The sequence below is a fragment of the Panthera tigris genome, chromosome E1 (assembly GCF_018350195.1).
Source record: "Panthera tigris isolate Pti1 chromosome E1, P.tigris_Pti1_mat1.1, whole genome shotgun sequence".
In the NCBI taxonomy this organism is placed as follows: Eukaryota; Metazoa; Chordata; class Mammalia; order Carnivora; family Felidae; genus Panthera; species Panthera tigris.
Genome location: NC_056673.1, coordinates 13,958,203 through 13,978,793, shown reverse-complemented (window position 1 = coordinate 13,978,793; position 20,591 = coordinate 13,958,203). Strand labels below are relative to the sequence as shown.

The 20,591-nt window shown below is 48.4% G+C and overlaps 1 protein-coding gene and 1 non-coding gene across 6 annotated transcripts in view; both read left to right on the top strand.

The window, feature by feature from the left end:
• RAP1GAP2 (RAP1 GTPase activating protein 2) overlaps positions 1 to 20,591 on the top strand; it is a 191,696-nt gene that overhangs the window by 12,502 nt on the left and 158,603 nt on the right. The window lies entirely within an intron of this gene.
• Positions 16,197 to 16,269, top strand: TRNAK-CUU. Its single transcript has one exon. It is a non-coding gene; the product is annotated as a tRNA-Lys (tRNA).

Sequence of the window (20,591 nt, the reverse complement as noted above, 5' to 3'; positions counted from 1 at the left end):
GGAGTCTCAGGGCGTGAGTGGCTACAGGGAGAAGCAAGGCGGGCGGGTGTTCAGCTGGCAATTGGGCTGTGGCCTGATTTCATTGCCAGACACTGAGGATGCACCTGGAGGTGCCATTTGCCAGGCAGCAAGGTCTGCAAACTCCAGGGATTTGTGTGTTCCTGGCCCTCATCCCGGCTGGTCCCCGCCATGCCTAGGAAGCCCTGGTGAGTCCCTGTTCTGGATTCTTGGTGGACAAGCAGCTTCCTGGGTCTTGACCAGGTCCGGTGGGTGTCTCCTGATGGGCAAGCAGGGAGCTAGCTGGAAGCTCTGGCCAGTGGGCACTGGGCATCGGGCCCTTCTGAGATGGGTATGAGACTATGGGCAGGAGGGGTTCTGCTCATTCCTGGGGCCCTGTGGGGGTGTTTGCCAAGTGGCTGGGGAGCTGAGTGGTCCTTATTGATCCCATGGGACAGGGCTAAGTGTGTTACTGTGGGGGACCAGGGCAGGGAAACGGGAGAGTGGAATGCAGATGGGCAGCCTGGGGCCCACCATCCTGGGCCCAGCTCTTCTTGGGGGAGCCTCCTCACCCCATTCAGCTCCCTGAAAGGGTCCTTCAGTCCTCAGGTCCCTGGCCATGTACTTGAGCTTCTTCACAGGTCTCCCCAGACTTAGAGGCCTGCTGGCCTGACTCGATGAGAAGACTCAGAATCCCATGGGGAGGAGGCCATAGGGCTTTGCTTGGCTCACCAGGGGCTGGATTTGGCCAGGGCTGGGGAAGAATTGCTCTTATGGGCTTTGAAGAGAGGCTCTGACTCCCCACATTGTCCTTCCCACGTGCTTCCTGTCCATACACTGTGGACCCTGGGGTGTGTCAGGACCCCCGCTGCCCTCAGAGAGGCTCCTGCTGGACAGGGTGCCTGGGAATGTCAGGGGTGCTTGCTTCTATTTCCTTCCTTCTGCTGTCCCCTGTGGGGCTGGGAGCAGGGAGTGGGGATGGGAGTGTGGGGAGAGGATGTAGAGGGCCCTCTCCCAGGAGCTAGCTGTTCCCTCTCCCTCTGAGGGGGCCCTGGTGAGGCTCTGCTGGGATGGGGGCTGTGCAGCAGGGGTTGCTAGGTCTGGCTGTGTGGTTGTGGGGTTGCTGAAGGGCAAGGGGAGCAAGGAAGTGGACGTTCTGTGCTTTTTCCAGACCATCTAGGCCCTTCTTTTCTGGAAGGCAGAGTCCAGAGCCTGATCCCCAACAGCTTGCCCTGGGAGCATTGGGAGGGGTGGGAGCCTTTAAGGGAGATCTCCAGATCTCTGGAGCCCTTGAATCTCAGAACTTGAAATAAAAAAGTCAAATGAGCCACTACATAAATTCATTGTGCCCCTGAAACTAGTCACTGAACCTGAGCTTGGTTACCTCCAGCAACAGGGAGCTCATACTTTGTAAGGATGCCTATTCTATTACAATACAGTTCTGATTGTTCAAAGATGACCATTCTTTTCATCTGGAATCTCTGTAGCTGCCATTGCTTGGTTTCTCATCCCTCCCCGTTCCCAGTGTTCTTTCCCCCCCGCACCCCAGCTGGTCATCCCTGGCCCCTTCAGCTCTAGTTGGGATTTCTCACTGCCTGGGGTAATCTGTGTTGTAAAGAATCAGGTTTTCTAGGCTTCATCTCAAAGCCTGGTCAGAAGGGTTGACCTGGGCAGCCTGCAGGAGCCCAGTGGACATGAGGGTGGGCAACTAGAGGTCATGGGCATCAGCCTCCTTGTTTACAGATCAGTATGTGAGGTCCCAAGTGGGGATGTTCCTAGCTTGAGGTGGGGGGTGCGGGACCAGGACAGAGCTGTCTGGCTCTGTGCAGCACCTGGCTCCTTTCCTCCTCCCCCTAGCAGCCCCTCCATCATCACCGCTTTCTGGCTTAGCACGTTGTCCTGTCTCTTCTTTCTGAAGATAGGCCTGATGGCTGCAGGGATCTGGCAGGGCCGAAGACAACCACAGGAAGGGGTCTGGGGGCACATATCAGCCTCTGTGGGGATGCTTGCCTGTCTCACCAGATCTTCCACTGTCCAAGAGAAGCTGGAAATCTGGAATTTTAGGAAAAGTCTTGAGAGCTAACTCAAGCCATGTGTGGCCTGCCCTGTAGGCCAGGTTCAGCGCAGAGGGTCACCAGTGGGCCACTTGTGATCTGGGGCTGTCATCCCTCTCGGGTTCCAGCTCCCTGTCTCCCTATGGCTGACTCCCTAGTCCCTGTCCCAGGTCACCCCCTCCCAGGTGCTCTCATCTCTGCCTTCAGCAGCTGACTGATCACTTCCTGCTCTGTCCCCAGACCACACTCACTCTCAATTAACCTTTTCTGTCTTCCAATCCAGTTCTTTCTCTGTCACCGGGTTGTGAAGTCCCTGAGTCACGAGGCCCTCTCCCGCCCTCCTCCTGGTTCAGGCCCATTATCTCCTGTCCAGACAGTTGACAAAGGCTCTCTAATTAACCTCCTCCTCAGGCCTCTGCCAGCTCTGACTAATCCATCATGCCAAAGTCGTCTCTAGCTCTGCCCTCTGTGTGCCCGTGGCAGGCTTTGTTAGTGCTGACTGCACATAGCCTAGTTCCTGGGAGCCTGGTGTGGGACCATCCCCGCCCCAAGCTGGTGGGGGGCTGGGCGGTTTTTGGTTGTGTTGACTTTCCAATGTCCTCTCTTTCTGGCATTAGCATCCACTAACGGTCTCTGGTCCATAGCAGATAATTTGATCCTCCTCTCCCTCAAGGCAGTGGTTCCCAGATGTTTTGCACTTTGCTATCACCTGGGAGGCTTTAAAAGATTCTCATGCCCAGGTCACACCCAGTTCCAGAGTTGGAAATCGGAATGTCTGGGGTGGGTCCCATCATCAGTATTTTTTTTTTTTTTTTAAGATTTCCAGGTGATTCTTTTTCTTTTCATTCTTTTTTTTAGTGTTTATTTATTTTTGAGAGAGAGAAAGAGAGAGACAGTGTGAGCAGGGGAGGGGCAGAGAGAGAGAGACACAGAATCTGAAGCAGGCTCTGGGCTCTGAGCTGTCAGCACCGAGCCCGATGCGGGGCTGGAACTCACGAACTGTGAGATCATGACCTGAGCCAAAGTCGGACGCTCAACCGACTGAGCCACCTAGGTGCCCTGATTTCCAGGTAATTCTAATGTGCAATAGTTTCTGGGAACCCCAGTCCCAAGGGATGAGCAGTGTGCTGATTGTCAATGGTTCAGGTCAGGTTGGATGTTAAAATGGGCTCCAGGTGGGTGGGTCACTCTAGGTTAAGGTTTCTGTTGACATTTGGGGCTGGATAAATCTTTGTTTTGGGGGCTGTCCTGTGCATTGTAGATGTTGAGCAGCGTCTCTGGCCTTTGCTTATGAGACACTAGCAACCTGCCCCCTAGGAGTGACAGTCAAAAATGTGTCCGGGCATTGCTGAGTTTTCAGAGGGGAGGGAGTAGAAGCTTCCCCGCCCCAAAGAGGACCACTGCTCCAGGCCGAGCTGGGCTCACTTCACAGCATTGCAAGGTGTGCACGGAGGAAAAGGCTGCCAACCAGTGAACCCCGTCTTAGTGGTTATTCCTTGTGCTTCAGAGTCAGGCAGCCTATGTTTTAAATCCGGACTCCACCATCTGGATGAACTTGGGCAAGTTATTTAACTTCTCTGTGTCTCAGCACATTTCTAGGGTTTGGTGGGTTTTTCCCCCCTTTTTCTTACAACCGTGCCTCCTCTTGATCTTCAGCTCCAAGCCAGATGGTGTGACTTGCTGTTTTCTGGCACTTTTTCGCCTTGATGCCTTTACTTCCTTGCTTATGTTGTTCCCTTAGCAGGAAATGCCTTTACTTCTTCCTGCTCTGCGGTGGTCCAGTGGTTTCTGCCCGCGTCCCTCTCCCCTTGAAATCTGAGGCTGTGGGAGCCTCTGGGGTGCCCAGCCCAGCTCCGTCACAGTTTGTTGTTTAGGTGAGGTGGTTGACCCCTCCCTGCCTCGGGCTGGGCCGTGAACCAGCAGGGTACCACAGTGTCATCTTCCGTCCCACGCCCTCCTCATTCTTCGAGGGTGGAGTGGGCGGAAATCCGTGCCTGGCAGGCCGCAAAGCCACATTACTGACTTCTGGAGCCCTGCCCTGAGGGGTGTGTGTGTGTGTGTGTGTGTGTGTGCACGCGCGCGCGTGCAACGGCAGCCATTGCCACTTTCCTGATTGCCTTGCTGCCGGTAGACACATCTGGAATTGAGGATCTCTGGGCTACAGGCTTTTCCAGGTGCATTTCTGGGCCCAGAAAGAGGACTTGAAGGGACCTCACCCTGCCATGCCCTGTCCAGACCCTCCTGCCAGCTCAGCATAGGCTGGATCAGGGGTGCCCACCCCTGGCTGCTGTGCAGACTCACCCTGGGGAATCTGCTTCCTTAGGCCTGAGTGGGGCCTGGGAGACCTGGGCCTCATCAGGGCCAGAGGTGCTCCTTCTGGTGCAGCTGTGTTTGTGGCTCTTTGGGAACCAGTGACATTGAAAGCTCTTCTCCCCGTCATCTAGATTCAGTGGTTAGGTTCATGTGCTCTGGGTGACCTTGGGCAAGCCATACAACCTCTCTGTGCCTCATTTATCTGGGGATCACAAATGTGGGTCCTATTGTGCGGTTCCAAGGAGATGATCCAGGCACCCTGGAGCACCCTGCCCGGTACATAGCAGTTGGTACATGTTACCTGCCACAGTATTTCCGATATTAGTAATAATAGTCCTGGGCTGTGTGGACACAGGTGCCCGTGTGATATGCCCGTGTGCGTGCAGGCATACCCACAGGGGCAAACTGGACCCGTATGCACCCAGACCCAGGCCTGCTGCTGACAGGTATGGGCAAGTGGTATCACTGTAGGCACATGGATGGACACACCTTCAGTAGGAAACCCACCAGGAGCGCAGACGTGTGTGTGTGTGTGTGTGTGTGTGTGTGTGTACGAGGCCCGGATGGTCGGGCTTTTGTTTTATTCATACTCTGACATTATTCCTGGAGTCAGTAGCACCTGGGCTGAGCTCTGGGAGCCCAAGGGGCCCTGTTTCCGTAGCAACCATGATGCAGTAAAAGTAGGAGGGGGAGGGAAGAGATGGAAGGCCCTGAGCCAGCTGGGAGGGGTGTCCTGCCTGCAAGGGCCTTGCCTTCCACACCCTCTGCCGTCCGGAGGTTCTGGTTTTGTTGGTTTGATTTTTTTTAAGTTTATTTCTTCATTCTGAGAGAGAGAGAGAACGCGTGCGCATGCACCAGGGAGGGGCAGAGAGAGAGAGACAGAGAGAGTCCCAAGCAGGTTCCATGCTTTCAGTGCAGAGCCTGATGCAGGGCTTGATCTCATGAACCGTGAGATCATGACCTGAGCCGAAATCAAGGGTCGGATGCTTAACTGACTGAGACAATTCAGGCGCCCCGTGCTTGTTTGATTTTTTACAATAATGACATGGCCACCTCAGAGTACTGATGACCCGAACCTGACAGCTGTTAACGTTTTGTTGCATTTTCACCAAACCTTATTAGACGTTGTGGTAAAATAGGGGTGCCTGCAAGGCTCAGTCTGTTGAGTGGCTGACTCTTGATTTCGGCTCAGGTCATGATCTGGTGGTTCGTGGGATTGAGCCCCGCCTCGGGCTCTGCACTGACAGTGTGGAGCCTGCTTGGGATTCTCTTCTCTCCTCTCTCTCTCTCTCTTCCCCTCCTCCCACTTGTGTTCTCTCTCTCAAAATAAATAAATAAACCTTTAAAAAACTGTGGTAAAATATACATAATATGAGATTTATTATTGTAACCATTTTTAAGGATAGCACTAAGTGGCATTGAGTATATTTATAATGTACAACCCCCACCATTCACCATTTCTAGAACTTTTTCATTATCCCAAACTGAAACTCTGCACCCATCGAACACTAACTCCCCACTCCTCCCGCCCTCCCTCCAGCCCATGGCAACCACAGCAATCTACTTTCTGACTTTATGAATGTGGTCACTCTAAGTGGCCCCAGGTGAGTGTATCTGTACAGCGTTGGCCCTTTTGTGTATGGCTTCTTTCGCTAGTGAAACGTCTTCAAGATTCATCCATGTTGTAGCGTGTCAGAATTTCCTTCCTCTTTAAGATTGAAGACTATTGTATGTATATTTTGTTTAGCCACATTTTGTTTATCCATTCATCTATGGATGAACACGTGGACCTTTTGGCCGATACGCTGCCATGAACAGGAGTCTCCAAATACCTGTTTGAGTCCCTGCTTTCAGTTCTTTCGGGTATATACCCGGAAGCTGAATTGTTGGATCAAATGGTAATTCTATTTTAAACTTTTTGAGCTTTTTTTTTCTTTTTAAAGAAAAGAAATGACATCATAAAGTCAAATTCCTGTAATCATCCCTTCTTGGCCCCATTGCCCTGTCCCCCCCATCCATAGAGGCGAGTACTACCAGGAACGTGGTGTGTTTTTTCTCAGTCGGTGTTTTTAGCACCGTCACATCCATGGATAAGCATCTAGAGACATTATATACTTTTTCCTGTGTATTAAGAATCCACATGCATGATGTCCTTTCAAGCTTACGTGAATGTATCCTGGCCATGTTCTGGCCTTGGGCTGCTGGGTTACAGGTCTTGGCTCTGCCACTTACCAGCTTGTGAGACTCCAGGCAGGTACCTTAATTTCTCTGTGCCTAGTTTAGTCGTCTGTAAAATGGGAATAATAGTAAAACCGAAAACCTCGTAGATTATTTTGCGGATTCCGTAAGCTTATGTACGCCAAGTGCTTAGAACGGCGTTCGATGTTACCACTACAGTTCTGCATTTATGCCTCACTGCCATGTGGCATTTTTTGGGTACAAACATGTCACATCTTTTGTTTCCCCCTTTTGTGTCCTGTTGGTGGGCTCTTGGGTCATTTCCATTTTCTTATATTGCAGACAGTACTGTAATGACTGTCCCCTCGTGTGACCCTCTGTGCATTTGGGTGAGGCTGGGTGTGTGTGTGTGGGGGTTACCAGGAGGCAGGGCTGTTGGGTTGCAGCTCTTCCAGAGGTAGACATACTGCCCTCAAGAGAGGTTTTATGTTCATTTCTTCTGCCCGTTAATCGGATTATTTGTTTTTTGGGTGTTGGGTTGTATAAATTATTTTTGTATATTTTTAATTTTATTTTTATTTTTTATTTTAAGTAGGCTGCATGCCCAGTGTGGGGCTTGAACTCATGACTCTGAGATTAAGAGTCGTGTACTCTACCGACTGAGCCAGCTAGTCACCCCTATCTATAAGTTCTTTCTATATTCTGGATTCTGACCCTTTATTGGAAATATCATTTGCAAATATCTTCTCCCATTCAGTAGGTTGCCTTTTAGTTTTGTTGATTGTTTCCTTCACTGTGCAGAAGCCTTTTATTTTGATATAACACTGTAGGTTAACTATACTAGAATTTAAAGTAAAAAGAAAGACAGGTTTTATGATTTTACTTATGTGTGGAATCTACAAAACAAGGCAAACAAATAAACAAAAAGCAGAAACAGACCATAAATACAGAGAACAAACTGTCAGAGGGGTGGAGAGTGGGAGGTATGGCTTGCAGTTACGGAATGAGTAAATCAGGGATAAAAGGTACAGCATAAGGAATATAGTCAGTAGTGTTGTGTGGTTTCAGATGGCAGCTGCACTTGTGAGCATATAGCATAATGTATACACTCGATCAATCACTATTGTACAGCTGAAGGTAATGTAACATTGTATTCAGTTATACTGCAATACCTTCCCTCCCCTCTCCTCCCCTCCCCTCCCCTCCCCTTCCCTTCCCTTCCCTTCCCTCCCCTTCCCTCCCCTCCCCTCCCCTCCCCTCCCCTCCCCTCCCCTCCCCTCCCCTCCCCTCCCCTCCCCTCCCCTTCCCTTCCCAAGGAGGTTTTACCATTAACACTCCTGTCAGGGGTATATGTGGATTCAATCCCCAAGTCCTCATTGATATTTAACTTTTGCATTTATTTGATTGACAGAGTACATTTTATTTTATTCTCTATTACATCAGCACTACCGTAACTCTGAGTAAGTGAACAAAAGCCCCCATGGCCTCCTTGGGTCTTCTTTTCTCTGCATAGTGTAACAAGCATTTCCCCATATCAGTACAGTCTTTTTTTCCTTTAAAAAATTTTTTTTTAATGTTTTTATTTATTTTTGAGACAGAGAGCATGAGCAGGGGAGGGGAGGAGAGAGAGGGAGACAGAATCTGAAGCAGGCTCCAGGCTCTGAGCTGTCAGCACAGAGCTCGACGCGGGGCTTGAACTCAGGGACTGTGAGATTATGACCTGAGCTGAAGTCGGATGCTTAACCGACTGAGCCACCCAGGCGTCCCTTTTTTAAAAATAGCCTTTTTCTTGATTATAAAAATAGTACATGCTCACTGTGGAAGATTTATAAATGCATACAAATATTGGGATGGAAAAATAAAAACCCATGCCCTGCCACCTGAAATGTTATTAGTTTGATGTTTCTTTTTAGTCTTTTTGTGCTTTTTAGCTTCCTTTTAAAAGTTATTATGTAATTACATTTTTGACACGATTAAATACTCTTTAAAAACATGGTTAAAATATTGCATAACAATCCTATTATGATGTTTCATAATTTATTTAATCATTGCTTTATTTTTTAGATATTAAGGTTGTCTTATACATTTTTAACTATTAAAAAATAATGCTGCAAAAACATCCTTGAATATAAATCTTTGTGTCTTTGATTACTTTTTGGACTACCACTAAAGGTAACATATTTTCACAGATTGTTTCAAATTTTATTTTTTGGGAAAATATTTCTTAATGACTCTTGCCTGTTTCTCTATTGGGATATTCATATATTTCCTGCTGACTCATTAGAACTCTTTGGTAATTAAAGTTGTGAACGCTTTGTCATTCATATTTTTATTTCCAAATAATCTTTCTCAGTTTACCCTTTGCCCTTAAATTTTACTCTTGTTTTTTGGTATGAAAGTTTAAAATTTTAAGATAGTAAAATCTGTCAAACTTTTCATTTGTGACTTCTTTGTTACTTTTATGCTTAGAAAGACCTTCTCCATCCAGAAAGTTGATGGTGCCATTTATTTATGTATGTATGTATGTATGTATGTATGTATGTATGTATTTATTTATTTCCTTTTCACATTAACTCTTTTCTTTTCACATTAATTCTTTAATCCATTTGGAATTTAGTTGGGATAAGATGAGAGATTAAATTATAATTTTATGTTCCCAAATAATCGGATATGTCATTCCAGCTCTAGACTTCAATTTTTCAGTTTCATTACTAAATTCCTATGTATCCAAAGTTATCTTTCTGGGTTTCTGTGTGATTCCTATGGCCTGTCTGTTGAATCTTACGCTAGCTCAGAGGTGAAAAAGAGCGAGGTTTGCTCAAGTGAACGAGTGAGGCTGGAGCATTGGAAGAGGAATCAGGTCGAAAGGGCGGAGGGCCTGGGTGGTCAGGCTTCAGGGTGTGCATTCAATTAGTTTAGCTACAGGGAGATAGTTGGAGGCTTTAAGTGGAGGCCTGGAGCTTTATAGGAAGGTCACTGTGACTGCCTGGGGAGACCCTGAGGGACTCCTTTGGAGCTGATGGACGTGAACCCACAATGGGTCAAGAGAAAGATGAAGGAGGGGGGCGCCTGGGTGGCTCTGTTGGTTAAGCGTCCGACTTCAGCTCAGGTCACGATCTCACGGTTCTTGAGTTCAAGCCCCGCGTCGGGCTCTGTGCTGACAGCTCGGAGCCTGGAGCCTGCTTTGGATTCTGTGTCTCCCTCCCTCTCTGCTCCTCCCCCACTCACACTCTGCCTCTCTCTCAAAAATAAATAAACATTAAAAAAATTAAAAAAAAAGAGAGAAAGATGAAGGCGGCTTCAGGTGTGCTCTCGAAATGGATGGCTAGCTGCAAGGTGCTACAGGGTGGGATCTGCAAGATGTGGAGGCTGGCTGGACTTGGTTGGAAGGAAAGGGGGGAGCCATGGCGCATGTCCTGGCGTGGCATCTGGATGACCCAGATAGTTGTTCTGTTAGTCAGGGATTGGGTTTTTTTTTTTTCAGTTTATAAAAACTTACATGATGATGGCTTAATATAAAGCTATATAGAATGAATAATAATCTAGCAAACATTGTGTGCTTATTCTGCACAGCTGCACTGTAGGAGATGCTTTTATATGCATTATCTTGATCTTTACCCAGTCCTTAGGAGATTTGTACTCTGATTCCTATTTCACAGGCAAGGAAAATTAGCCTCAGAGAGGCTGTCACTTGCCTAAGGTCACACAACTGGCAATCTGAGAACAGAACCAGGTTTATGTGTCTCTAAGTCCAAGCTTCTCTTTGCTCTTTGGAGGCTCTTCAGTCACGTGGGGCCCTAACTCTTCCAGGATTGGGATGTGCAGCATCCTAGAAGCGTGGCGCACTGGCATCCCCGGGGACCCACTAGCAAGCCCAGGGGCCTGGTTCCTCTTGTCTTTCAGTAGCAGGTGTCCTTGCTTCCTGCTGCCTTCTTTGAGTGCCTCATGCATTCATATGTCCTAGGAGAGGAGATCCGATTGGTCGGTTGGTCATCATCTGATTGGTTAGGACTCTTTGGACATGGCCAGAGTCAAACCAGCCTTTGTGAAAAGGGACTGCCTTGGTTCTTGTGGCTGGGAGGCCCAGCGAGTTGGTCTGTCTGGTTTGGGCATAGCTGGATACCAGGGCTCAGACAGTCCTTCAGACTAATGTTGTCCTGTGTGTGGCAGTTTAAAGTTAAATTAATTAAGCAGCGCCTGGGTGGCTCAGTCGGTTGAGCGTCCGACCTTGGCTCAGGTCATAATCTCAAGGTTTGTGATTCGGGCCCCACGTGGGGCTCTGTGCCGACAGCTCAGAGCCTGGAGCCTGCTTTGGGTTCTGTGTCTCCCTCTCTTGCTCTGCCTCTCCCCCATCCATGGTCTGTCTCTGTCTCTCAAGAATAAATAAAAGTTAAAAAAATAAAAAAAATAATTAAAATAAGTACAATTAAAAATTCAGTTCCGTATTTGCACTAGCCACATTTCCAGTGCTCAGTAAGCACACGTGGCTATTGGCTGCTGTACTGGATAGCACAGGTACGGAACATTTCCATCGTTACAGAAAGTTCTGTTAGGCAGCTCTGGTTGAGACAGAAGGCTAGACTTCCCTTGGAGGTTTTCCAAGGGTTGAACAAGCCCAGAGGTTGTATAGTCTGTGACTTGTCACCTGCTGCAGATACGTTCCCGGACTCCCAGGCCAGGTGTCTGAGCTTCACAAATCCAGTGCCACTAGGTGGTGCCAAGGAGGTGGCCAGGAGCAGTTTTCCTTGGCAGGAGGGAGTTGGCACACAGCTCCTGTCTCCTTGGGCCCGGGGACAGGAGCAGAGAGAAGCAGTTGATGTCCAGTTCATTAAGTCCACTGCAGTAAGTCATGGGCTCCTGCATTCACACTCAGACACGCACACACAGGTACATGCATTTAGACAGGACCTCGCGTGGAGTCATACACACAGTCCCATCCACTCTCGGAAACACAGTCCCTGAAAAGCACAAGCATGTTTGATGCCACATTTCATTATAACAGCAATAAAAATAGCTACCGGTTCCAGAGCACTGGCTTCCTTCCTCATTTCGTCCTCACAACCGTCCCATGAAGTGGTTCTTCCCGTTCTTTCCTTTTTAAAATGGAAGAAGCCAAGGCTCAGGGTGGTAAAGTGACCTGCCCCAGTCGTATAGGCGGCACAGGATGGAGCGGGATTCAACCAGGGTTGTCTGCCTCCGTAGGCTTTGTCATCCTCTTCTCTTGATCATGCTTAGTTCTGAGCGCAGGCCCGAAGGCAGACCCAGTGTCATGCTCAGACACGGGTTCAGGCATGGAAGGACGGAACTGTGCTCTGCACTCACACAGACACACATCGATGCTGCTGGTCCCACCGAGGGCACATGGAGTAATGGAGGGAGTTCATACTGGGAGGGAATGATGGTTGCTGCCTTCCAGGAGTATCAGGCACAGGTTGTAGAGTGTGCAGTAGACAGGGGTGGTTGTGCCTGGTTCCAGAGTATTTGGATGTTGTGGGGATGGAGGATGGGGGTAGGGCTGGCTTCCTGATACCTGGCCCCTGGCACTTTCTCTGTTCACGCTTGAACCCGGGACTTCGAGGTACTGTTGTGGAAGCCGCATCAGCCAGGGGCTTGGATGTACTTCCTCTTTCCCTTCTGACCAAGTTGATTTCTGGGCTCATGGCTATAAGAGGGCTCTGTTCAGAGAGGACACCTAAGACAGCTCTGCCTTTCGCGTTTTGGTCTCCTGCTCTGGGAGAGTTCCTTGGAGTGAACTGGGACCCAGGCTTTGTCAGAGACGACAGCAGGTCCTGCCTCCCGAATGATGTGGGTTTGGGAATTTGTAAGTGTCTGAGAAAGAAAAGCTGTTGGGATGCTAATCCAGTCAAAAACCCGTGTTTGCCTTTATCTTTTTCTTGATGCTTCACAGTCTGCTCTTAGTCAACTGCAAGTCCTGAGCAGGTGCTATTGTACCTGCTGTGGTGGGTCTTGAGCATAGAGAATAATGTGGGCTGGCTGTGCACCACACGCTTCCCCTTGGGTTAGCTGTCCGGAACTCACAGCTCACATACCCATTGAGTCAAGGTCAGAAGAGGCAGCCATGTCCCTGAGTGGCTGTGTAATAAATAAGGCAGTTGGAAAGAGTACAAAACAATACTAGAACAATTATTGATTAGACAGAGTGGGGAAACCACACAATTGAAATGGGAAATAGTGCACTGCAAATTCTGTATACAGTGCAGATGTAAGGAGGGTCAGCTACGGAAGAGGAAGAGGAGGTAGGTGTAGATGCCTGTGGCGATTCTGAAAGGTACACCTGGAAGCTTTGAGGCATGCCTCTGTACAGTGTCTAGTTTCTTTTTTATTATTTTTTAACTTTTTAATGTTTGTTTACTTTTGAGAGAGAGGGAGAGAACGTGCATGCACGCAAGCAGGGGAGGGGCAGAGAGAGAGACAGAATCCTAGCAGGCTCCAGCCTCTGAGCTGTCAACACAGAGCCCGATGCGGGGTTCGAACTCATGGACCCCGAGATCATGACCTGAGCTGAAGTCAGACGCTTAACTGGCTGAGCCACCCAGGCACCCCATGTACAATGTCTAATTTCACCTACATGCCCTTTAAACGTAGACTTGTCCGTAGTCTTTCTCTCACCTGACATGGCAGGGTCCTTTGGCTCACAGGAGGGGGAAGAAGGAGGGGAGAAGAGGAGAAACTTGGCTTATATAACTGGGTCAGAATTGGCACAGAGAAAGCAGGAACGCGGGGTGTTCATGCCTTAGGGCTGTAAACAGCACTGAGGTCTGATGCAGGAGAGAGAGAGGTGTTTGTTCAGCTCATGAATATTCATTGGGGACCTGCTTTGTGCCAGGCATTGATTTGGGTGATGGGGATCCTGGTTCTGTCCCTCCCTAATGAGGTTCCTTGGATAAACCCCCAAATCCTCTCTGAGCTTCTGTTTTCCCATCTGGAAAGTGAAGATAATGAGAGTCCCTACCTCACAGGGATATTCGAGGACTGAATGAATTCACATGGAAAGTGCTAGCACAGCCTTTAGTGCTCATGTCCGTAGCCATTACTGAAGACACTGAGAGTGGTTAGGTGATCCTGGTCCCTGTGCCCAAGGAGCTCACATGTATGGGAGGAGAGAGACATTTAATAGCCAACTGCAAAGTGTGAGGCAATGCCAGTAAAGATGTGGGAGGAGCAGTGAATTCTTCCTTGTGGAATCAGGGAAGGCTTCCTAAAGGAGGCAACATTTGAAAGTTGAAAAGGAATCCCCCAGGAGGGGGATTATAGGGGGTGTTTCCGACTGAGGGCACAACAAGGCAAAGAGCCCGGGGTGGGCAAGTATATGGAGCTATTTGAGAAACCGTGAGTCAGGTACTGGGGCAGGAGTGGGGTATGCTCAGGGAGGGTCTCCAGTGTGGCGCTGAGGAGGTGGTGGGTGCCTGGGTGAGTGGCAGAGAGAGCCCCTGGGAAGGCAGCTTTGGCAGTCCTGGGAAGGGATCTGGGAGGTGAGGAACCTTGTTCCTGAGGAACCTGGAGGTGGAGGTGGGGGCTGGGGCTGGAGGGGAGGGGCCCGGCCATGGCCATGTGTAGGGGATCTTCAGATGAGGTGTGTGGTCCATGTGAGCAGTGTGACAGGAGAGCCCCATAGAAATGGGGGTTTCACGCCTAGAGAATTTGCAGACGAGGGTCACTGTGCTGGGCGTGCAGGAGGAAAACCCAGTTTGCAGGGGAAGATAATGACTTTGGGCTTGAATGGGGAGGAGCTCGTGGGGCATCCCTGTGGAGTTTGAAGCTGGGTTCTTGAGCTCAGCGTAGCTCAGCTGAGTGAATATTCAACCATTCATTCAAAAATACTTGTTGCCAAGGCCTGTTCTGAGTACAGGTCATGCAAAAGTGGACTGTTAAGATCCAGACAGGCCTCGTGGTACTTTCTAATGAGGGAGGAAGACAAGAACCCAGGTAGTTTCAGATAATTCCCAGTCCTGGGAAGGAAACACGGTAGTGAGGTGATTAGAAGGCATGACAGGGGGCTACTTTAGGTGAGTAGTCAGGAATAGCCCCTCCATAGAAGTGACATTTAAGTGGAGACCCAAAGGAAGAGAAGGAGCCAGCCACGGGGATATCTGGGGGAAGAACATTCGAGGCAGTGGGAACAGAACGCGTGTGTTGAGGACTGACAGGCTTGGCAGGTGCAAAGATGCTGAAGGAGGGTCAGGAGTGGGATGAGACTTGTCTGGCTTGTCTGGGCGGTGGCAAATTGGAAACACACAGTTCTCCCCTGTGCCAGCAGATGGTGCTGTTGGCACAGGCTTCCTGCTCTCTGGGTGGCAGGCCAGGCAGATGGGGAACAGGTGCCTTGACCTCAGGTTTATAACCTGGGATGTGTGCTTTTGCTGTCTGGGGAGATGAGGTCCATGTGAGAGGGAGCCCTGGCCAGGGCCAGAAGAGCAGGTGATGATTTCCTGACTGCTGTGCTCCCTCTGCTGTGCTCTTTTCAGTGTTTCTTTGCTCATCTCCTCTGTTGGGGATTGTTCCGTCCCTGTTTCTTGGTATCTGTGTCTTTCCCATCTCTCTTGGCTTCTCTGTTTTGCTCTCTCCCAGTCTCTTCTCCTCCCCTGTCCCATTGCTCCCTGGTGAAGCTGGTTCCTGTCTCAGAGATTAATTACTTGCTTTCCTGATGTAGCTCAGATAGAGGGAGTGGTGAGTTAGGGTCAGGAAGGCACTGTGTTTTATCTCTGTGCCTACCCCTGTTCTTGGGGCTTCAGTTCTCCATGAAAGGAAAGGCCAGAGCTTGGGTAGTGACCCCCATCAACAGAGAATATTTCTGGGGACCCTTTACTCCAGGACCCCTTGGGCCCACCTCCCGGTACTTTGCCCAGTGCACCTGTATCACCTCCTTTGAGCAGCAACCTTACGTCATCCCTGACAGTGGGAACGTGGGCTAAGAAGGGAGAACTGGACAGCAGAACAGTTGGCATGAAACAGAAAAAGAGCTCAATATAGACTGTTAGGAAAAGGTCATTTTAGTCGACAGAGATAAAGCATCTACCCCACCTCACATTTAGGACATGCCCTTTGAGTGATTTCTCTGTGGAGACTGAATGGTCCCCAACCTGGTGTTGCCCTCCTGGCTGTCATCTGTCAGGATTAAGGCTGTTGGGTGAGCACAGTGCCGAAGAGCTTGGTTTCTTAAAGCCTCCTGCCTAGTGGGAAGTCCAGCTGTGTGCCTTAGGTCGAGACCCTGGGCACATTGCTTAACCTTTCTGTCTCTCAGCTTCTACATCTGTAAAATGGGAGTAATACCATAAAGGTGGTCCTGAGGGTTATTTGGGTCAACAAGTGTAAAGTGCCTCCAACAGTACGCATAGCAAATGCAGTGAAATTGCTTGTTATAATAACATTTATTAATAATAATGTGTGTGTACTTATAGTACAATAGTGAATAATTGAGGTTAATATAATAACAGCAATGAATCGCTAACGTGTCATTAGTATAATATATAGAGCTTTCTGGTCTGTCTGGAAAATAGGACTGAGACATTTGCTTCCAGAAAACCTCACCTTCCCATCTTGTGCTTATATACAAAAATCATTATCCATGCGTGCAGGTCTGTATTTACTGGAAAGGTAACATAACATAACGTTAAAGAAAACATGAGACGGAGCGCCTGGGTGGCTCAGTCGGTAGAGCATGCGACTCTTAATCTCAGGATCGTGAGTTCAAGCCCCACGTTGGGCGTGGAGCCTACTTAAAAAAATAATAAAAAAAATAAAAGAACTGAGAGAAAACACAGAAAAGTGAAGCAGAAGGCTCCTGTAGTTAATCTTCTCTCCCTAACAGAAATTTTTTCCAGGTTTGCATTGACATAGGCCAGTGGTTATCAAAGCGGACCACCTGGGATACTTGTTAAAAATCGGATTCCTCGCCTTTGCCTCAGACTCGTTGAATTGGGATTTGGGGGGACCTGCAGCTCTCATGAGGCCAGTGACTTAGGCACACAGGGTGTGGGGCTCCCCCTGGGAACCTTGAGTGTCAGTGCTTTCACCTGTGCTGTCAGCCATCCTGGTCACCGGAAGGCTGGTCACCAGCCCTCAATTGTCATTGTCCTGAGACCCATGTTTGGGACGGGTGTGGAGGAGCGTCCCGAGGGAGGTAGCCCATGGACCGCCCAGCAGCCTGGTCTCCAGGGCATCAATACATGAACTGATCGCTTATTAGTGAGCATTTAGGTTGCTTCAAATTCTCTGTCCCCAGAAATGCCCATGGCACAACCATTTTGGTGCATGTAGTTTCTTGCATGTGCAGAACTTATTTCCTTAGGATATATATTCCCAAGGATGGAATAACTGACCCAAAGAGTCTGGACCTCTGTTTTTATGACTGTTGCTGAGTGTTTCCACGATGCTGTCTAGAGTATCGTGGTTATCCTGGCTGGTGCTACGTAGTTAGTCATAAATATCTTTCGAATGGGAGATGTATTTACATGCATTTGGTTTAAAAACCAAATTGACACAAGAATATATATGGTGAGAAGTTTTGCTCTTACTCCAGGTGCAACTAGTCACCTCCTTCCTGAATCCACTTAAGAGGTTCTTTCCCGCGCTTCTGTTTATATTTTCTATATAATATGAACGTATATTCTTCGTACCCCTATTTTATACATAAAAAGTAGTATCTGACACAACACTGGTTTACAGTCTTGCTTTTTTTTTTCTTTTTTAAAGTTTATTGCTTTATTTTGAGAGAGAGAGCACCCACAAATAGGGGAGGGGCAGAGAGAGAGAGAGAGAGAGAGAGAGAGAGAGAGAATGAATCCCAAGTGCGCTGTTAGCATGGAGCCCGATGCGGGGCTCCATCTCATGAACCATAAGATTGTGACCTGAGCTGAAAACAAGAGTCAGACACTTAAGCATCTGAGCCACCCAGGTGCTCCTGCATCTTGCTTTTCTCACTGCAGCGTATATCTTGCAGGTCTTTCCGTAGCCTTCCATTGAAAGCTTCTTATCCCTCCTCCTCCTCCTCCTCCTCTTCCTCCTCCTCCTCCTTTTCTTTTTTTTTTTTTTTTTAATTTTTTTTCAACGTTTTTTATTTATTTTTGGGACAGAGAGAGACAGAGCATGAACGGGGGAGGGGCAGAGAGAGAGGGAGACACAGAATCGGAAACAGGCTCCAGGCTCCGAGCCATCAGCCCAGAGCCTGACGCGGGGCTCGAACTCACGGACCGCGAGATCGTGACCTGGCTGAAGTCGGACGCTTAACCGACTGCGCCACCCAGGCGCCCCCCTCCTCCTCCTTTTCTTATAACTGTGTGGTATTTCACTGTGTGGATTTACTTTTAGAAATTGGTGATTCTTTTTAGAAGCTTAATTTTATATTACACAAGTAATATAAGAACACATCAAAGAAAAGCCTAGACCATTACTCTGCTGTCCGGATCCTGTCTCACCTCTCTGCCCCTCTCCTGCTCATATGCAACCACATGCTCTCTCTCTTGAAAATAATAAAAACAAAATCAAAAACAACCCCAGATAAATTAAACGTAAAATCTCCTGTTGCCGGCAATGCCACTCTCTTCCTCTCTTCCCCAGAGTAGCCGCTTTTCAGAATTTGGTACATGTTTTTTTTACATATTAAATATTTTTATGTGCATCTTTTAAAAAAATTTTTTATTTATTTTTTAGAGAGAGAGAGAAAGTGTGAGTGGAGGAGGGGCAGAGAGTGAGGGAGACACAGAATTTGAAGCAAGCTCCAGGCTCCCAGCTGTCAGCACAGAGCTCAATGTGGGGCTCAACTCATGAACTGTGAGGTCATGACCTGAGCCGAAGTCGGACGCTCAACCGACTGAGCCATCCAGGCGCCCCTACGTGCATTTTAAGTAACCATAGATGTTTGTACATATAGACTTAGCTCTTTCTTGTATTTCATTGTATAGTAGCTAGTTTGTGACTATATCACATCCTACTTACCTGTTTTGTCTCTAAATGAGAGAAATGTTTCTACTATTTTTCTTACTCTTACAGAAGGTGCTCCAGTGAACATTCTTGTACTTGTCTCTGGACACACCTGGGAATGTTTCTCTAGACCTGACCAAATCTTAGCGGTGATACTGCTGGGGGTAGGGCAGGTGACTTATTTTAAGCATACTGCTAGATTGCTGCCAGCTTCTACACCCACCATTGGTAGGTTTTACTTGTCGCCAGTTTGTTGGGTTAGGCATCCTCTTTGTTAATGACTGCATGTCTCTGGCTCACCCTCCAGTGTCTCTCCAGATGTTGGTTGCCCTCCATACCTGCCGCACAGAGCAGCACAGTCCTGTCTCAGTCAGCGGACTGTTGCCTTCTGCAATTCCTGCACCTGCCTGAGATCTTTGCAGGAAGGTGTTTTGCTGAGAACGTCCTCCACCTCTCTCTGTTCAGAAGCCCCAGGAATCCAGAAAGCTTTAGTGACGAGAGATGGCTAGCAAGTTGATGTGAGCCTGAATGCAGTGACCTCCCAGCCAAGTTCAGGGGCGCTGGCCTTCGCTTTTCATTCCTTCACAGTTAGAAGGCACCAGTCCTCCCCTGTGGGTTCTTCGGGGAAGCTGAAGCCATAGCTCGGAGCCCGGATGCATTTCCTTTGCTGATTAAGCTGGGAGGCCAGTTCTCATTGGGCTAGTCCAGGGGTGTTGTCTGCCTATCTTAAGGTCACGTTCTAAGCACTGGGTCCCCTGAGAGGCCTAGAATCGTGCAACTGGGGAGAAAGAGGGTGACCTAGGAGACAGTTCCTGTCATCTCTGCCTTAGAAGAAGGACCTTCTCATCTTGGCCCTGTCTTCAGTTCTTAACCCCTTCACTATACTGTCCCATCCATCCAAATGCTCCTGCAGCATCTTGTGGGTGTATGTAGAAGCTTCAGTCCTCATCTTACCCCTGAGAAAACAGACTAGGGAAAGGACCTACAGATAATGAGAGGACAGATCTGGTCCGGAAGCTGGTTCTGCTGACTCTGGCCCAGTGCTCTTTGCACACCAGTCTGCTGTGTTGTAGAATGCATGCATGCATGTGTGTATACACGTGGTTGCTGCACATGCACACGTATGTATGTGAAGATTTTTTTAAGCTTATTTTTTATTGAGAGAGAGAGAGAGAGATTGAGGATCCCAAGCAGGCTCCACCCTGCCAGTGCAGAGCCTGATGTGGGGCTCGATCCCACCAAATGTGAGATCATGACCTGAGCCCAAATCAAAAATCGGACACTCTGGGGTGCCTGGGTGGCTCAGTTGGCTAAGCGGCCGACTTCGGCTCAGGTCATGATCTCGCGGTCCGTGAATTCGAGCCCCGCGTCGGGCTCTGTGCTGACAGCTCAGAGCCTGGAGCCTGTTTCAGATTCTGTGTCTCCCTCTCTCTGACCCTCCCCCGTTCATGCTCTGTCTCTCTCTGTCTCAAAAATAAATAAGCGTTAAAAAAAAGAATTAAAAAAAAATCAGACGCTCAACCCACTGAGCCACCCAGGCGCCCCTGTGTGTGCAGATTTGAGGGCAGGGATAGGTAAGGGTGATGTGGGTTTTTTTTCCCAACATTTTGTTTAGAAGATTACCAGTCTATGCAAAGATCAGAAGAATAGTACAGTGAGCACCTGTATTCACCCCAGTTCTCCAGTTATTTACATTTGACAGTTGTTGCCTTTCTCTCTTTCTCTGCGTAATGAGGGTGAGAGGCAGAGACAAGTTGCAGACGTCATGACACCTTACATCTAAATACTCACCTAAAAACTCCCTGAAATAATACCATTCTCTGACATAAGCACAATACTATCATCACATGTAAACAAATTAATATTAACTTAATATAATTTAATATATAGTCCACATCTAAATGTTTCCAGTTGTTCTGAGTTTGAATATGGACTGCATATTAGGTTATATTATTGACCACTTCTTTTTCTTATTTTCTTATTCTTTAGAGAGAGAGACAGCACAGGTGGAAGAGAGGGGCAGAGAGAGAGAGAGAGAGAGAGAGAGAGAGAGAATCTCAAGCAAGCTGCATGTTCAATGCAGAGCCCAACTTGGGGCTCGATCCCATG